This window comes from Strix uralensis, chromosome 2 (assembly GCF_047716275.1).
Source record: "Strix uralensis isolate ZFMK-TIS-50842 chromosome 2, bStrUra1, whole genome shotgun sequence".
Classification (NCBI taxonomy): Eukaryota; Metazoa; Chordata; class Aves; order Strigiformes; family Strigidae; genus Strix; species Strix uralensis.
In genome coordinates this window covers 96142478-96159185 of record NC_133973.1, presented here as the reverse complement: position 1 = coordinate 96159185, position 16708 = coordinate 96142478, and the positions used below count along the sequence as shown (strand labels likewise).

General features: G+C 36.5%; 1 protein-coding gene across 6 annotated transcripts in view; it reads right to left on the bottom strand.

Moving 5' to 3' along the window:
- PCDH9 (protocadherin 9) overlaps positions 1–16708 on the bottom strand; it is a 708470-nt gene that overhangs the window by 436984 nt on the left and 254778 nt on the right. The gene's annotated exons all lie outside the window — the stretch shown is intronic.

The following is a 16708-nucleotide window of genomic DNA, read 5'->3' as shown; positions in this document are numbered from 1 at the left end:
AAAATAAAGGAAGTGAAAAAATGAGAAGCTAAATTCATCCACATCTAGGTATCTTCTCAAATTCCATATCTGCAGAAACAGATTCTCTTCACAGTTGGACAGTGGTGTTTGACACTTTTTCCACAATAAATTTGAAACTTAGAAGTTTGTCACAACAATGTTAAAGTTGAGGAAATAATAGATAAGAATAATCTGGTTTTGTCACCTTTATAGATTAAGTAACCCATTCCATAAGTAGTTTCTCTCATAAGAAAAAAAGCTAAGTGGAGATACCTCCATCTTGTTTTAAATAAGTAAGCACTGACTGAGAGTTGGGAAGCAATTAGAATTCAAGGACAAATCTTTAATCAAATGAGATGAGAACGCCATAAAAAGGTAAGCACAATATTTTATGACATAAACTGACTTTGATCCTACTAGCAAATCTGCTAATGTTTGTAGGTCTTATGAAAAATATATGTTGCATATAACATGCCAACAAACTGTATACTTTAAGTAAATATTTCAAATTATTGTGTAAATGAAGACTATTCCATCCCTCCAATATCAGGTACTGTGAGCCCAATGTGTCTGCAATGCATTGTTGATCATGCAATGTGGAGCTGACCTTGGGCATGCTCACTGGTAGTTTGTTAGAGAATTCTGGAAATCAGATTACTGAGCTAAATAGAAAAACAAAAAAAAAAAAAACCAAAAAACAACTCCAAAAACTGAATAAAATAGAAATAAAATAGAAAAGAACTAAGCTATCTCTGCAAGAATTTTCCAACTACAGAATCTAATAAGAGTTGCCAAGTTTAATCAGTACTTTGAACTGCTTGACTGAAAAGTAGCATTTCTACAGCATATTTTTAGGACCATTTTATCTCATGGCATTAATGTAAAATATTTTTCCTTGTTTAGTTTTATATAACCGGTATTAATAAATTAATAGTGTATAGAAGACATCATAAAAAACTCACAAAATACCCCCGAAAAACATATGGTTGAAAATGGCAACAAAATTAATGAGGAAACAGCAACATAAAAGAGAACCCTCCAAGTGATCAAGGAGAAAGTCAGTGACACAAACATGAAGACTCCCTAGAAACATACCTCATAATGTCTTTTTCCAGTCTTCTGCAAATGAGAAATTACCACATAGGGATTTCATACACAGTTGTGAGAAGAATACTGTCAACTTTGCTAGGCTGAGTTGCACTGAATTTGACTGCCAAATGATGGTGAAAAACTAGTCAGCTACTCACAGCTCAAGGTGATTACCAATAAAGAGCTTCACTGCAGAAAAAATAACATCAAGTGCTCCAGACAAAGTAAGCCATGGAAATTACTGAAAATATCTGTAAGTCAGAAATTCCTATAATTTTACATGGGAAAGTTGAATTGTTCATAAAAACTCAGCTCCAGACTATGGATCTCTGTTAGAGTTCTTAGTCCTACATTACCATACACTGACTATAAAGTCTTCAATACCAGCTATCTAGGAGATTACGTGTCTTTAAAACAGTCCAACTAGATTACTGTTATTTACCATATATACTGCTATATGTTACAATTCTTAAGCCAATACAAAGTGTGACTGTCCAGTTCCCAAGAGAATAAGTAAACACATAAACCCAAACATCTCACATATTTTGTTCCTATTTCTATATCACTGGAAAGTCAAGGCCTTGTTCCCCATCCAAAGGCTATCAACATACCATGACCTATTTACACCAGCTACTGACTCCTATTCAGATGGTAGTCGTCTTTAAACCCACAAATAATATGAATCTCAAAAAGATGAGAGATAATATATAGTTGGATCATGGGCTGTCACAACAGTCAGTACAGAAGACCAAGACGAGAGCTGCAGTTTTGACCCTACAGTGGTCCAAATTATTGGCAGACCAGAACTTAGCATGCATCAACAGAAGTGTGACTCAGCATTGAAGAGAACAGAGTTAGGACTTGTATCGTCCCCACACATTTGTGGCAAATTTATAAACAATTCCTCCTCTCAGCTAACAACTACAACAAGGACTTTGGAGACCAAAAGAAAGGACACCATAAAAATACTTGGTCATTCAGAATGAGTGAGTCCTTTCCAGACCCAGATCAAACTTCTCCTAAAATGATATCTTGATAGCCAGTCTACCTATTTATTATAAGTCTTTATGGGTTTTGCAGCATTTTTTCTTGTGATAGTGGATATTTTAATGATGGATACATAAACTAAAAATGCTTCATAATGATAAATATGCTTGAAAATGACTTACCAACTTCAGTAGGGCATTGCTTTGCATCAAAGGTCACTGAATAGGACCCTTAGGTTCTACTTCCTCACCAGCAAAAACATACTTTTACCACAGTATTGTAAAACTCTAAATATTTTCTTTTGAAATGCTGCTGCTTTTCTATCTTGTGAGAGACAGAATGAATTCAGAGGCCTCAATCATACAAGCAAGTATGCTTGCTTGTTATAATTGATAATTTTCCTGAAGAGCATGTAATTTCTCTGAAGGATCTGCTAAATTGTAACAAACAGTATTTCTGAAAAGTCACAATAAAACATGGGGTTTTAAAATACCATTAGACAGTGCTGGGAACTTGTCAGATCCCACACAATTCATTCCCCCATCCAATGACGCATGGTATTTGGCACATAATGTACTTATGCTTTTTGTTTGAGAAAGGAAGACATTTTTTCCTCCCATGCTTCTGACCTTTACTCTTATTATCAAATACTCTTTCCAATTTCACCAAATTATGCAAAACTACCCCCTGTGAGTAATGCCAGAAGGATTTTGTCCGTTTCTTGGAATGAGATAATTGACAAGTTTACGCAGTCAGCTTGTGTTTCCAAACTCTACTTAAATAAGAAAATATTAGACTAAAAGGCAATGCAAAACCAGGAAAAAATTACAGAACTCTATGTTTTGTATCTCAGGATCAGCTGTTATATCTAATCAGTAACTAAAACCAGCTTAATACAAAGAACAGTTTCCCTAAGTTCAGAAATTTCCTTGTCAGTACCGGAACGGAGCACTTGTGGGGGAAAAAGGTGCTGATAGTGACTGAAAGAAAAGTAGAATATCTTGAATTTCATTGTACTTTATGATCCTTGTTACCGCTTTTCTGCAGGGGTTTATCCAACTTTGAAATATCATTGTTATTTTAAGATCACTAATTACTTTCCTTATAAAAAAAAAAAAAAAGGTAATTCAATCCAGGAAGCATTTCTTTCATTTTACTTATGTAATGACTATTTTCAGTGATTGGCAAAAGTTCTTCCAAGTGCTATATTCAATCTGTATTCAATCAGGGACAATCTGTACTGTCTACATAGCATTACCTCATCTCACTAGCTTTTACAGCAACTACATGTTATCTATTGAGATTTTAGGATGTAATTTCCTGTGAATGACAGAAGCTGATAACAGTCCAAGTCATGAAATTGAGAACAATATTCACTTACTTTTTAAAATATTGAAAATTTATGCTACATCAATTACACAAATAATTGAATATTTTTGTTTAAGAAGCACTTCAGTGCCACTACCCTGCTGGAAAGCAATAGCAGTATATGCTGTTATTTAGTTGCTCCACCTACTCTTCCTACAAGATCAACATTGTTCACAAAAGATCAATAGAACCATTATAAAATGTGTTCGCTATAATTAAGGAGGCAAGAGTCTTATATTTATGCTGCAGGATGCATTAAAATACCAACATATGTCAGGACTGAGTTAGCACTCTCTCAGCTACACCAGTTATTCCTCACTAAACCATGTTTTACTTATTTATTTGCTTCAAGTACCACCAATTCCTACTCTCTCATTAAGAACCCCATGCTCTAAATTTAAAAGCCCTGCAGGAAATTTATTTCTTCACATCCTTTGGTGAGGAAACAGAGTTTAAAGAACATGGAGTGGGGGGAATAGGTAAGGACTATACTTCAACTTCCTTATAAAACAAAGTGGGAAATTTCTTCAAAATTAAATAGAGATCAAAATAGGACTTTCTTTTGTGGGAGGAAGAAGGGAATCAAACAACCATTTATGTATGTTCATATATAAATATATACCTATACACACACACATCCCATATGCATATATTCATATAGTTTTACACCTGAAAAGGATCTTACTACCATTAATAACCATTTTATTCCTGTAAAGCACATGAGTGACTTTTAAATTTTTGTAGGGCTGAAACGTTAAGATGGAAGACTGTGATTTCCATTTTACTTATTCAACAATTTTTGTCAGTAACAATTCTAACCAAGTTTTCAAATTATGTGTTCATCTGAAAAAGGATTTATACTCTTATCCACTACACCTGATGCACACCAAGTCAAGTTCATGTTAAATACTCTTGGGATACCTCTCAACCAATTTGAATAAGCACACAACTACTCAAAGACTGAAGTATACCATGAAAGGCTGTTGGACCATAACAGCAAATAAAAAAATACAAGTAAACATGCACTGACTTATATAATTGCAAGTATCACAGCATAATAATAGCCCAAGTTGCAAAATATTTACAAAGCTGTCATTTCTTTTTAGTATCATATAGTAGTAGTGTTAAGTATCTGCACATATGGTCTGTAGAATATTGTAATATTCAGAATTGTTATCAATGAAATTAGAGAAGCATTAAGTGTGCACAAACACATCTATAAATCCTTAAGGCTATGAGATTATTACGTAGAAGGCAAAAAAAAATTTCTTGCAGCTATGTACAACACAATGATTTAAGGAAGTCATCAAAAGATCTTCTACTGAATGTTCATCTGCATATCTACACAAGACCAACCAAAATTGCAATTTCAATAATTGCTGGTTCTACAGAAACAAACCCAGTGTTTGTTGGCAGTGAGTTTCCTTTTTTTATATTAGGAAGTTTGTTTCTCTAGAAAGATTCTTAATGCTGTGTTAAAACCAGCATTGAAGATTTTCTTGAAGCTGGACGGATAGTCTAAGAAAGAAGATATGCTGAAAGAAATAGGATGAATCACAGAAGAATACCATATATTTTCCTTATAATTCATAGAATACTTTGGGTTGGAAGGGAACTTAAAGATCATCTAGTTCCAACCCCCCTGTCATAGACAGGGACACCTTCCACTAGACCACATTGCTCAAAGTCTCATCCAACCTGGCTTTGAACACTTCCAAGGAGGGGGCATCTGCAACTTCGGTCAAACTTGTCACTATACCTGTTGTCATAAAAACTTACTTATTTCATTATGCAAAGTGACTGGTGTTTGTAAAACGGTATATCACTAAAGGACATTTAAGATAAGTAGTACATCTGCTTGGAAATGGTTTTGAAAAAATTTAGCACCAAAGTGAAGTGAAGCCAACAAACCAAAGGTAAGTCAAAGGTGGGGGTTTTTTTCCTTTAGGCCTGAAGCAGTTTCACCATCCGAAATAAATAATTTATTATCATAAACTTATATAATGAAATATTGCACAACTTCATATAGTTGTACAATACTGTATTGCTCCAATGTAAAAAAGGCAATTTACAAGAGGTGGAAGCAGGGACAAGTTACTTAGAAACACTTCTAGGACACAAAGGGCTGTTGTTAGGAGAGCAGAAGCCCACCTAAAGCTGACACTTGCAATGGACATCAAGGGCAACACTATGATGCTGATAGTGAAAGAGTTAACAAGGAAAATGTGTGACTGTTACTGAATAGTGCAGGTATTTTAGTGACAGCAGGCACAAGCAAGGCTGAGGTACTCAATGCTTTCCTTGCCTGAGTCTTCACCAACAAGGTCTCCCAGGCCTCTGGGAAGAGGGACAGTGTTCATAGTGGAAAGCCACAACCTGCAGTGGATGAGGATCAGGTCAGGGCTATATGTCATGATAAGAATAATTCTGTTCCTTTAACTCTGTGATAGTAAAACTTAATTGAGACATAAAGATGTAAAATACTGATACCTTTTTTTTCACTGCATTCTGTATTCCAATTAGAATATGTTTAGAACACTCAGCTCTGTGGCATATGTTCGTAATTAAACACACCTAAAAATATCAGAGAAAATTACTCTTAAACCACATCTATTTTTAAATGTCTTGTTTTAAAGTGAATATGAGAAAAAATAAACTAGTATTACTTGATAATACTTAAATTAGAACTGACTCATGTTTAACAGTGTATTTGTTGCACATGTAACAGCCATCATACTGCAGAAATATAAAATAAAGCACTATTTCAGTTACCCATTGAAAACAATCCAGCAAAGGTTTGCAAATAATGTATTAAATGTACGATTACAATGGAATTGTTGGTGATTTAATTAAGAACTGAAGAACAGCACCCTTTTTGAAAGTAACCCAGCAGGTTCCTAGTAAATGATCTGTAATATACAAGCCAGACTAGTTCAGCTAAAATCCAACAAAGCATTAAGTGTGCCAAGGAAAAAAATGCAGAGAAACAAGTGATTGGAGAATGGTAAGCAAAACCTTGCACTTAGGAAAGCCAATCTTGTATTTCAAAGTCCAACTGCAAAGATTATTCACATTCAATTACTGTATATTTCTCCATCTTACTATATCCAAACTGGATGCAATTTCAAGTCATTATTCACAAAACAGAAGGAATATGGAAATAGTGTGGTATGGATCAGACTTTGGTATGAATCATATTTTTTAGATGTCCTCTGTCTGTTTCTCAGATTTAAGTGTTTCATAACCATTATATTAGAATTTTATACCCCTGTTCTAACTAAGTTGCCATGGGTATGCATTTAAAAAAAATTCTCATCAAAATATACTTTGAATAATGGGATCTGCCTTACTAGTTCCTCACATACAGTTATTGTCTTGCCAAAAATTGATATCACAGAGTCAGAGACTACCAGGTTGGAAGGGACCTCAAGGATCATCTGGTCCAACCTTTCTTGGCAAAAGCCTGGTGTACACAAGATGACCCAGCACCCTGTCCAGCTGAGTCATAAAAGTGTCAAGTGTTGGGGAATCCACCACTTCCCTGGGGAGATTGTTCTCAGTGTGAAAAATTTTCCTCTGGTGTCCAATCAGAATCTCCCCAGGAGTAACTTGTACCGACGACCCCTCGTCTTTTCATGTGAGTCCTTGTAAAAAGGGAGCCTCCATCTTCTTTCTTGACAACCTTTAGATACTGGAACATGGTGATAAGGTCTCCCTTAAGCCTTATCTTCTCAAGGCTGAACAAACCCAATTCTCTCAGCCTTTCCACATATGACAGACTTCCCAGTCCTTTGATCATCTTTGTGGCCCTCCTCTGGACCCTCTCCAGTCTGTCCACATCTTTTTTATGTAGTGGGGACCAAAACTGAACACAGTATTCCAGGTGTGGCCTGACAGGCACTGCGTAGAGTGGGATAATGACTTCTTTATCTTTGCTGGTGATGCCTTTGTTGATGCAACTCAGCATCCCGTTGGCTTTCTTTGCTGCAGCAGCACACTGTGCACTCATATTAAGCTTAGCCTTATTACAATAGGATAACATGCTGGACTGGCTCTACAGATCTGCATTACAGGCCACTCTGATCCCCTCAAGATTATGCTTTAAATAAATTGAGACGAGAAACACAGGCATTTGTAACTTTACAACCAGATGAATATGAATGCCATTTTGGTCCAAAGACTGCCTTAGGAAGAATACATCAGATGTTTTCATTAATGGCTAAAGGAATTCATTCCATTTGCTGCTAAGTAGACTGACTACTAAAGAACTGAAGTATTGTAAATGTAGTGAATATACTACTTGTATTGTACAATTTTAGGAACTTATCTTTATACTGCAGAATTAACTCCTTTTACATAGTTAATATGAAATATAACCGTGCTGCAGTGCTTAAAAAAACCCCAACGTCCCATGCAGTATATTTCAACAGAAATTTATTTCTGAAACAGGTGAGGTACAACACTGTAATACTGTTATCTGATTAAAATAAGTGATTGCCTGTCTAAATATGGAAAATAGCTGTATTTTAGCTCAGAGTTCCAATTTACCTCTCGTTATAAAAACTGTAATACATTTTTAATGGAAGATACCTTTTTAAGCACCTGTCACAATCCACCCAAAAGCAGATGCATTTCATCAGCTGTTACAGATGTTACTGGACATGTAAGCAAGCAGTTCAAACCACAGCTTTTCTTCAAATATGTTTAGAAATTTAGGGGAATAGAAAGCTAACAGAAATATTATTTATTTTAGTAGATTTTAATAATGTACTAGGGTCTTAAATGTAGGGATGTTCTTAGGACACAAAAAGCCCCCCATTTATTACCTGCACAAATACATGTGCACACCCACACAAGTGTTCATTTTAGATTTTAGATAGAGAACATAATCTTGGACATTAGAACAGTGAATATGATAAAATCAGGATAAAGGTGACATTTTGAAATAAATTGATTCATGAACTTGGTCTATAATGTAACAATATAATGAACATTAAAATCATCTTTCTATACCATCTTAAACTTTCTTCTCTATCAACTTTGCAGAACATACATTTATAAGCAAGCTTGAATGGGGGAAAAAGATACTAAATATGAAGACTGGAAGATGTTCAGCATGACTGAAATGCTTGGGTTTTTTCACTAAGATCACTGTTTTTCCCCTGATTTTCAATCCACCAAACAGTCTAGCCTGCTCTGAAATTTTAAAATCTATGAAGTCCAAAGGGGTACCAAATCTAAGGTCTGTTCCCTCAAGAACAAATGAAATCCATCTTTAAGATGGAGGGAAAAATGCCACAGTAACCTACAACTGGCATTCGTTCTGCATCTGTTTAGGACACAATTTTACTTTTCCTATGCTGCTGATGGAAACATATCAAATCCATCAAGTCGTGCTAGTCTTAAAGATTTCAGTTCGGTACCGTTAACAATCTGATAACCATCAAGAGAAAATAAAATAATTAGTGTCAAGACCAAAACTCAAAGGTATTATGTGAAAATATCAGTTATTCCTTGGACAGAGCTCAATAGCCTCTGACTTTCATCATGTGTGAAGCACCTAATCTTTTAAAATCAAAGTACCAGAACACATCTGGAGAAAGCCAGATTATTTTTCCCCGAAGGAATTATAAGCTGTTTACTGGGTTTTTATCTTTGGTTTTGATTTGTTTGATTCAGGAGAAATAAGGAAGTTGCACAATGGATTTATCTTTCACTGTAAACCAGAATCAAGAACTGAATCAGTGTTGCATAACACAAAACTCCCCTTTATGCTCCCACTGAGCATGAGGGGGAGTTTTGGGTGAGGAATGAATGCAGAATCATGTCCTCAGGCTTTACTCACCTCTTATTTGGAGCTCCAGTGTAATTGTGACTGACGTAAAAAAGGCCAAAAACCTGCTCCTGCAGCACTGCTTTGACTGTAGAGCTTCTTATTCATGCTCTTCAAAATCATATTAATGCCAGTGTATTTTCAAAGGGAGATTGAAATCTTCCTTCAATTCCACCATTCATAGGTTCCTCCCACATGACCCTGTTCAGTTCTCTTTTAAAAGGAGCAGTAATGGCTGAACTATGCCTTTGATCCTGCCACCATTTTTTTTATATTCTAGCAGTATAGAATTGATACAGTTTCAGGGGTTGCTTTGAGAGTCTTTTTGTAGTCGGGAGCTCAATATTTCCTGCATTTAGGCTGCAGGAGGATCAAACCACAGCAATATTTCAGGCGAGATCCTTATCTTGATACGGGTACAGTCTAACTCCAGCCACGAACTCATAATAAACTGCAATACTTAGTCTTTCATCTAATTCTCCTGTAAAAGCTTGGTATCTCTTAAAGAGCATATCCTAAATATATGTAAGCCACATTTCTTTTCACATTCACTGAAAACTGATATCACAAGCTTAGACAGGGGAATTTCTGAATGAGAGATATGTTTTATGAGGAAGAATCTATATACTCTGCCACAGAGGGGAAAAAAATCTCTTTGAAATCCTTTCTTTGTTTTAGGCACAAAACCTGTATAACCTCTGCACAGCAATTTTAGAGTTTATTCTTTGAATCCAAGGTCATGTAGGCATAGCAGCTAGTTCATGCTCAGAGGGGAGGTAATCATCCTCTGTTCTTCTCAGCAAGTGCTCTTTGCTGAGGTCAAAGAAATGGGGCAATGTAACACTGGAATCCATTACAAATTAGCATAATGTCACCACCTCTCTCTGTGACATTTAAAATGAACACAGATGAAGGACAGCATGGAAAACAATGCAATTACAAGTATCTGGATACAACAATAGTTCTGGGAACGAGCAAGGAACTGGAACTGCATGTAATGAATCCTTTAACAAACTTCAGCATTCCTTGTGTTGCCCTCTTTCTCTGTCATACCATTAAACAAAACAAAACAGAAGAAAAAAAAAAAAAAACAGACATTCCAGTCAGACACCTGCTTCTGAAGGCAGGAAACCTGAACGAAACAGCGCCACAAGCTTTCATCATGTACAAATACAAAAAGAGAAAATACACGTAAAGGTGAGAAGAACACCATCTCAGCACCACAATACAGCACCACTGTGAAGCAATCTGTGAGGATGAGATCTCTCTCTACCTTTACACTGACAGCTAATCAGACTTTAACATGTCTGAAAATTCACAAAAAAAGGCACAAAATATAAAGAAAAGGGAAAAGAAACATACAAGCCCCAGAAACAAAATGTGTTATCTTGTGTTACACAGTCCAGAGGTAATTTCACCATATTTTTTAATCAGCTCTGGTCAAAAATAAGGGGAAGGTATCAGGACAGAGTGAGAAACAACTCAGTTCCTTTTTAATAAGAAATAGCAACTTCCATTTCTTCCTACATGCTCTAAGCTTTCTGGAAAAAAAAAAAATAAGAGAGAAAGTGGAAGTAGCTAAAAACTTCAGTCTTAACATATTCTGAAAACATTTTTAATTTTATCTCTTTTCTGAAACATGATAGCTAATTAGTTATTTGATTATCATAATCAGAAACACTAATCATTGCAGTCTTGATGAAAATTCAGTGATTATCCCAAGAGGGTTGCGGTCCAGTAAATGTGTTGACAGGCTATTTGTTATTATAATGACAATGCATCATGAAAACATATAGCAAAAACCAAAAGACAAATACAGATTAATACTACCCATGATACTTCAATACAAGAGAATAACTAATGTGACCTGCAGGTCAAATTATGTGGTTCCTACTCAAGCAAAATTTCCTATAACATCAGTTTTGCATTCAGAAGACTGTAGTCTCCTAGTGAATGAAAATATAAATCCCACTAAAATGAACAGCAACTAGTGCCAAACCACATCATGATCTCTCCTTAAAATTACCACACAGCTAATTGAAAAGTTAAAGAAAGCCTGTTTTATTGTTTAGAAGTAGAATTAAAATATTGCAAATATAAATAAAATATATGAAACAGTATCTCTCCCTTTCACAAAGTTTTGTCTCTAAATCCTTCATACACTTAAAAAATTATTTATTCAATATTTTTACCATTATATTAATCTCCCTTTTGAGAAATACGTAGCAGTACCAGACCTTTTCTTATGAAAATTACAACAGAAAACTGACATTAGCTAAACTACTTTTCCCCAAGAAGTTGCAGTTTGCCAGCCCACTTGAGGGTTTATTTTTAACCCCATGCCTTCAACCTGTAATTTCTTATTTCTACTTTCAATTTAACCAGCTGAAAGTGGAACTGTTCAGAGATGAAATAGTCATGGAGTTGCTTTAAAATACTAAATTACTATTATCTGCTTCATGAGTTGGAACCCTTTTCTCTTCTTCTCATTCGTGCTTTTTTATTTTTATTATTTTCAGCAGGTAATATTAAATGTCAACCAAGCTCTACAAAAATACCAATGCTATTACTTCTTCTTTTTTTCCCCTTCAAGACTAACAGCTGCCAGAATTGTGGCTGTCAAAACTGGCAGCTGGGAACTTTTCCCATACTTGCCAAAGAGTTGATTTGAGATATGCAAATAACTCTTCTCCAAAAATTGTCCATGGGGTCCCAAGAGGCACAACTGAGGTTAGATACTTCCTTTACAACTCTGTGAAGCCACTGTATCTTCCAATCTCCCAGAAATAGAAAGCAAGAATTCAAGACAAAGACATGTCATTTTCACAATGACTTCATAGAGTAGCTGTCTATCACTCTACAGCATAAATGTATATGGCCTCCATTGTCACAGTATCCAAGCAATCTCAGTATTTCACATGCATTTACTCCCACCACAAATACCAAATGTAGAGCTATTATTGTACTTTAAGGCTAAGAAACTGAGGCACAAAAATGCGTAATAAACCTGGTACAATAAACATAAATTTTATGAATTTATATTAATGAATGGGAAATGAGATCTCACAGAACATCTACTTCAACTACATAAAAGCAAGAAAAGCAATTATACTTGACTCATTCGTCAGACATTTGGCAAACTTGAGGAAAACTCCAAGAAGTAAAATATTTGTGGGTAATTTATTCCAATGGTTTACTGCCTGATAAGCTTTCACGTCTCCTAATCTAACCTTAATCTGTAGATTAACCCAATTTATTCTTCTTTTTCATTCAGTGGCCAAGAAAAGCAATTGATCATTGTCCTGTTTGCAACAGACTTTTGCATAACAGAGTCCTCATATTTTCTCTAAGTATCCTCTTGTCTAGATTAAATAAAACAAATTCTATCAACATTTCTTTATAGGTTATGTCTTCAAACCCCCTCATCATTCTTAGTCTTGTCTTTTGGACTTTCTCTAGCTTGCTCAACTCTTCCTTAAACCATGATGACCAAAACTAAACAACATACTAGATATGGCCTCAGAAGCACTGACTTGAATAATTATTCTCCACATCTTGCACACAGTAATCCTGTTCATATATTTTACAGGATCACACTGTTAATTCATGCTTCATTTCTGACCAACTATCACCTGATTAGCCAGACATTTTTGTCTTGGTGTATTTGATTTCTCCTTTCTGACTGTAACATTTACCACAAAACTTGAATGAATATCTACTGGTCACTTGAAAGGCGTTTTCCAAAATTTTGAATGCTGATTCCCAGCAAGCCCCCTACACATGTGAACTTTGTTAAAAGCTTGATTTTATCTGCAAGTTTTACAAAGATACATTAGTCTATCATCAAAATTATTAATGAAAACACTGGAAATACTACTCTGTCCAGGACAGATGAATGCAGAACTCTGTTGGCATGCCTTCATGATTTGAAGGGAGACTAACAGTAAGTGGTTGATTCTTATACATTACATGATATTGATTAAATGGAGTCCAGGTTTGCCTACAGGAATATCATGTGGGAGAGAATGACAGAGTGTACTAAATTCAAGGTATGCTACATCTACAGATTTCTACAGATCTGTTACCCTGTCAAAATCATTCTAGAGTTAAATTAACTTCTTGTAGATCTTAATAACTTCCTCTAGACTATTTCCAAGGATTCAGGTCAGACTGGCTATGACACCCTGATTCTCTTTTTTTTCTTATTTTGAAGCCCAGTAATATATTTACAATTTTCTAATCCCCAGGGACTCCCTCAGCCTCCACGAGTTCTCAAAATGTAGAAGATTCAGAGAAAGCTCTCATTAATGAATTTTTACTTTTATTCATTAATTCTACTTTTTTAAGGTCTTTCTTTTTGGCAGCTATACTTCAGTATGTACCTCATCATATACCCTATGTCCTCACATTTCTTGTGTACCCTTCCATTGTATATCTATCTGGTCAAATAATTCTGTATCATGGTGAATGAAGACAAGCAAAGAACAGCACTGAATTTTTCAGCTTTCTCTACATCATCCTATATTTGCTCTCTTCTTTATATTTTATAATGGAAAGATATTATTTTCTTATTTTTATATGAGATTGACCTAGCCTTTTCTGGGTTTTTTTTGTTTTTTGTTTTTTTTTTTTTTTTTCCCACCACTTTCTAACTAACATACAGTTTTCACTTTATACTACTTTATCTTTATTTCCAGGCTATTTTTCTATTCTCATGCCTAGTTATGTATAACTTTTTTTCCATTTTTATATGATTTCTTTCTGGTTCAGGTTATCAAAGAGCTTCTGATGCAATCATAACAGTATTTTACAGTGTTGCCTGTCCCTTTTGCACGTCTCAAAAGTGTTTGCAGCTGTACTTCTACAAGAGTCTGTGTCTCCAGTTCTCAATATACCTCAGGTAATCTTCCTCAAAGAGCTTACTTATCTGTTCCCTAAATTCATCAAAGTCCATTATCCTCATTCTACTGTTATGCATCTTCCTCTCTGTGAGGAGGAAGAGTGACATGTAGGTTCCAAGTGTTTATTCAAACAGGTTTTTCAAACATGTTCAAAATTTGAGTCTTAGACAGTTGGATAGGGTCACAAATAATTGTCAGATTAATAAACTCAGCTTGTCAAAATGTCAAAACAATACCCCTCACCCAATCCCAGAACTCTTTTTCTTTTCAAAAACTTTTGCACTTTTTCAGGAAATCCCATATGTCTCAGAATAACCTTTTACCCTAATAGTGACTAATGGTTGACTGATGGTTGACCATTCAAAAACATGACTAGTATAAATACTGGCACTGTATTATCTAGAGGGAAAAACATTTGATAACTAGACACAGAATTCTGTTCTGTGATCACCATCTTGAAGAAGTTTCACTTGCAATCTGAATTCAGGAGTCCTGGGAAACACAGGTTTTAATACTTGCTAGCAACTGGGGAAGAAATCAACATTGTTTTCTTTAAAACTACAGAGAATAGATATATAGAACAAGATTAATACTAATATAATGGGACTCCAGAAACCTGACTTGGGTGACAGACAAACTATGAAGTGTTTTAAAATGCAATCACATCATGAAGGGAAAACTTATTTAAAGGAAAACAACAAAAAAGCATAAGTCTAAAAGAAGTTGCAGGGATGGATGAAGAAGATTACAGGAGAACTGAACAGATGAACTTGTGGCTCCGAGACTGGTGTTACTGGCAGGGCTTTGGATTTTTCAATCACAGGTTAGGATACAGGACGCCAGCACCAGATGGGATGCACCTGTCCCAGAGGGGGAAGAGGATCTTGGGGCAGGCGTTAGCTGGGATCATTGAGAGAGCTTTAAACTAGATTTGAAGGGGGAAGGGGACGAAGCTGGAACTCCCAGATATAAGCCCCAAGGTAGATTACCAGAGTTTGTGGACTGTTGTGCCACCGATGACCCTCACCCTGCCATCTCAGTGGAGGCAAGGGATGGAGACATGCAGCACAACAAAGATGCAAGGGATATTGATGGATCAGTAACTATGGTAACACCTGTGAAAGCTCAGGTGGGACTTAGGACCTCTAAATGCAAAAAGGTGCTGGGGACATCAGCCCATCTGAAGTACATGTATACCAATGCACACAGCATGGGTAACAAACAGGAGGAGCTTGAAGCCATGATGAAACAGGAAAATTATGATGTAGTGGCTATTACAGAAACATGGTAGGATCTCTCCCATGACTGGAGTGTGCCAATTGATGGCTACAAGCTCTTTAGGAGGGATAGACAAGGAAGGAGAGGTGGTGGGGTGGTGCTGTATGTTAGGGACTGTTATGATTGCTTTGAGCACAAGTGTAGTGAAGACAGGGTGAAGTGTCTTTGCATTAGAATCAGGGGGAAGGCCAGTAGGGCAGATGTTGTAGTAGGAGTCTACTATAGGCCACCCAACCAGGACAGAGGTAGATGAAATATTCTATAGGCATTTAGGAGAAATCTCACAATCCCTTGCCCTTGTTCTTGTGGGAGACTTTAACTTCCCAGACATCTGCTGAAAATACAACATAGCAGAGTGGGACCAGTCCTGGAGATTCCTGGAATGTGTGGGAGACAACTTCCTGACACAGCTGGTGAGTGAACCAACCAGAGAAGGTGCCCTGCTGGATCTCCTCTTTGTGAACAGAGAAGGACTGGTGGATGATGTGGCAGTTGGAGGACGACTAGGGCACAGCAATCATGAAATAATAGAGTTTCTATTCAGAGAGAGCCCAGGAGATGGGGCAGCAGAACTGCCATCCTGGACTTCAAAAGGGCTGACTTTGACTTCTTTAGGCACCTGCTTGACAGAAGCCTTTGGGAGACAGTCCTGAAGGGTATAGGGGTCCAAAAAGGCTGGACATTCTTTAAGAAGGGAGTCTTAATGGCACAGAAGCAGGCTGTCCCCAGGTTCTGTAAGAGAAGCCGGCGGCAGAGAAGGCCACCCTGGCTAAACAGGGAGCTTTGGCTGAAACTCAGGGAGAAAAGGAGAGTTTACAGACTTTGGAAGAAGGGGCTAGCCACTCACAGTGATTACAAAGATGCTGTGAGGCTATGCAGGGTGGAAATCAGGAGGTCTAAAGCCTTTAACGAAGTAACAAGCAATAGGACAAGAGGGAATGGCCTCAAGATGCACCAGAGAAGGTTTAGACTGGATATTAGGAAGTATTTCTTTACAGAACGGGTTGTTAGGCGTTGGCATGGCCTGCCCAGGGCAGTGGTGGAGTCCCCATCCTTGGAGGTGTTTAAGAGTCGCATTGACATAGCGCTGAGGGATACAGTGTAGTTGGGAACTGTCAGTGTGAGTTTAATGGTTGGACTGGATTATCTACAAGGTCTTTTCCAACCTTGATGATTCTGTGATTATGTGAAATCTCACATTATTAAAAGGCATATAATTTGTTTGATAAGGTGCATTTTCACTTTATCACAA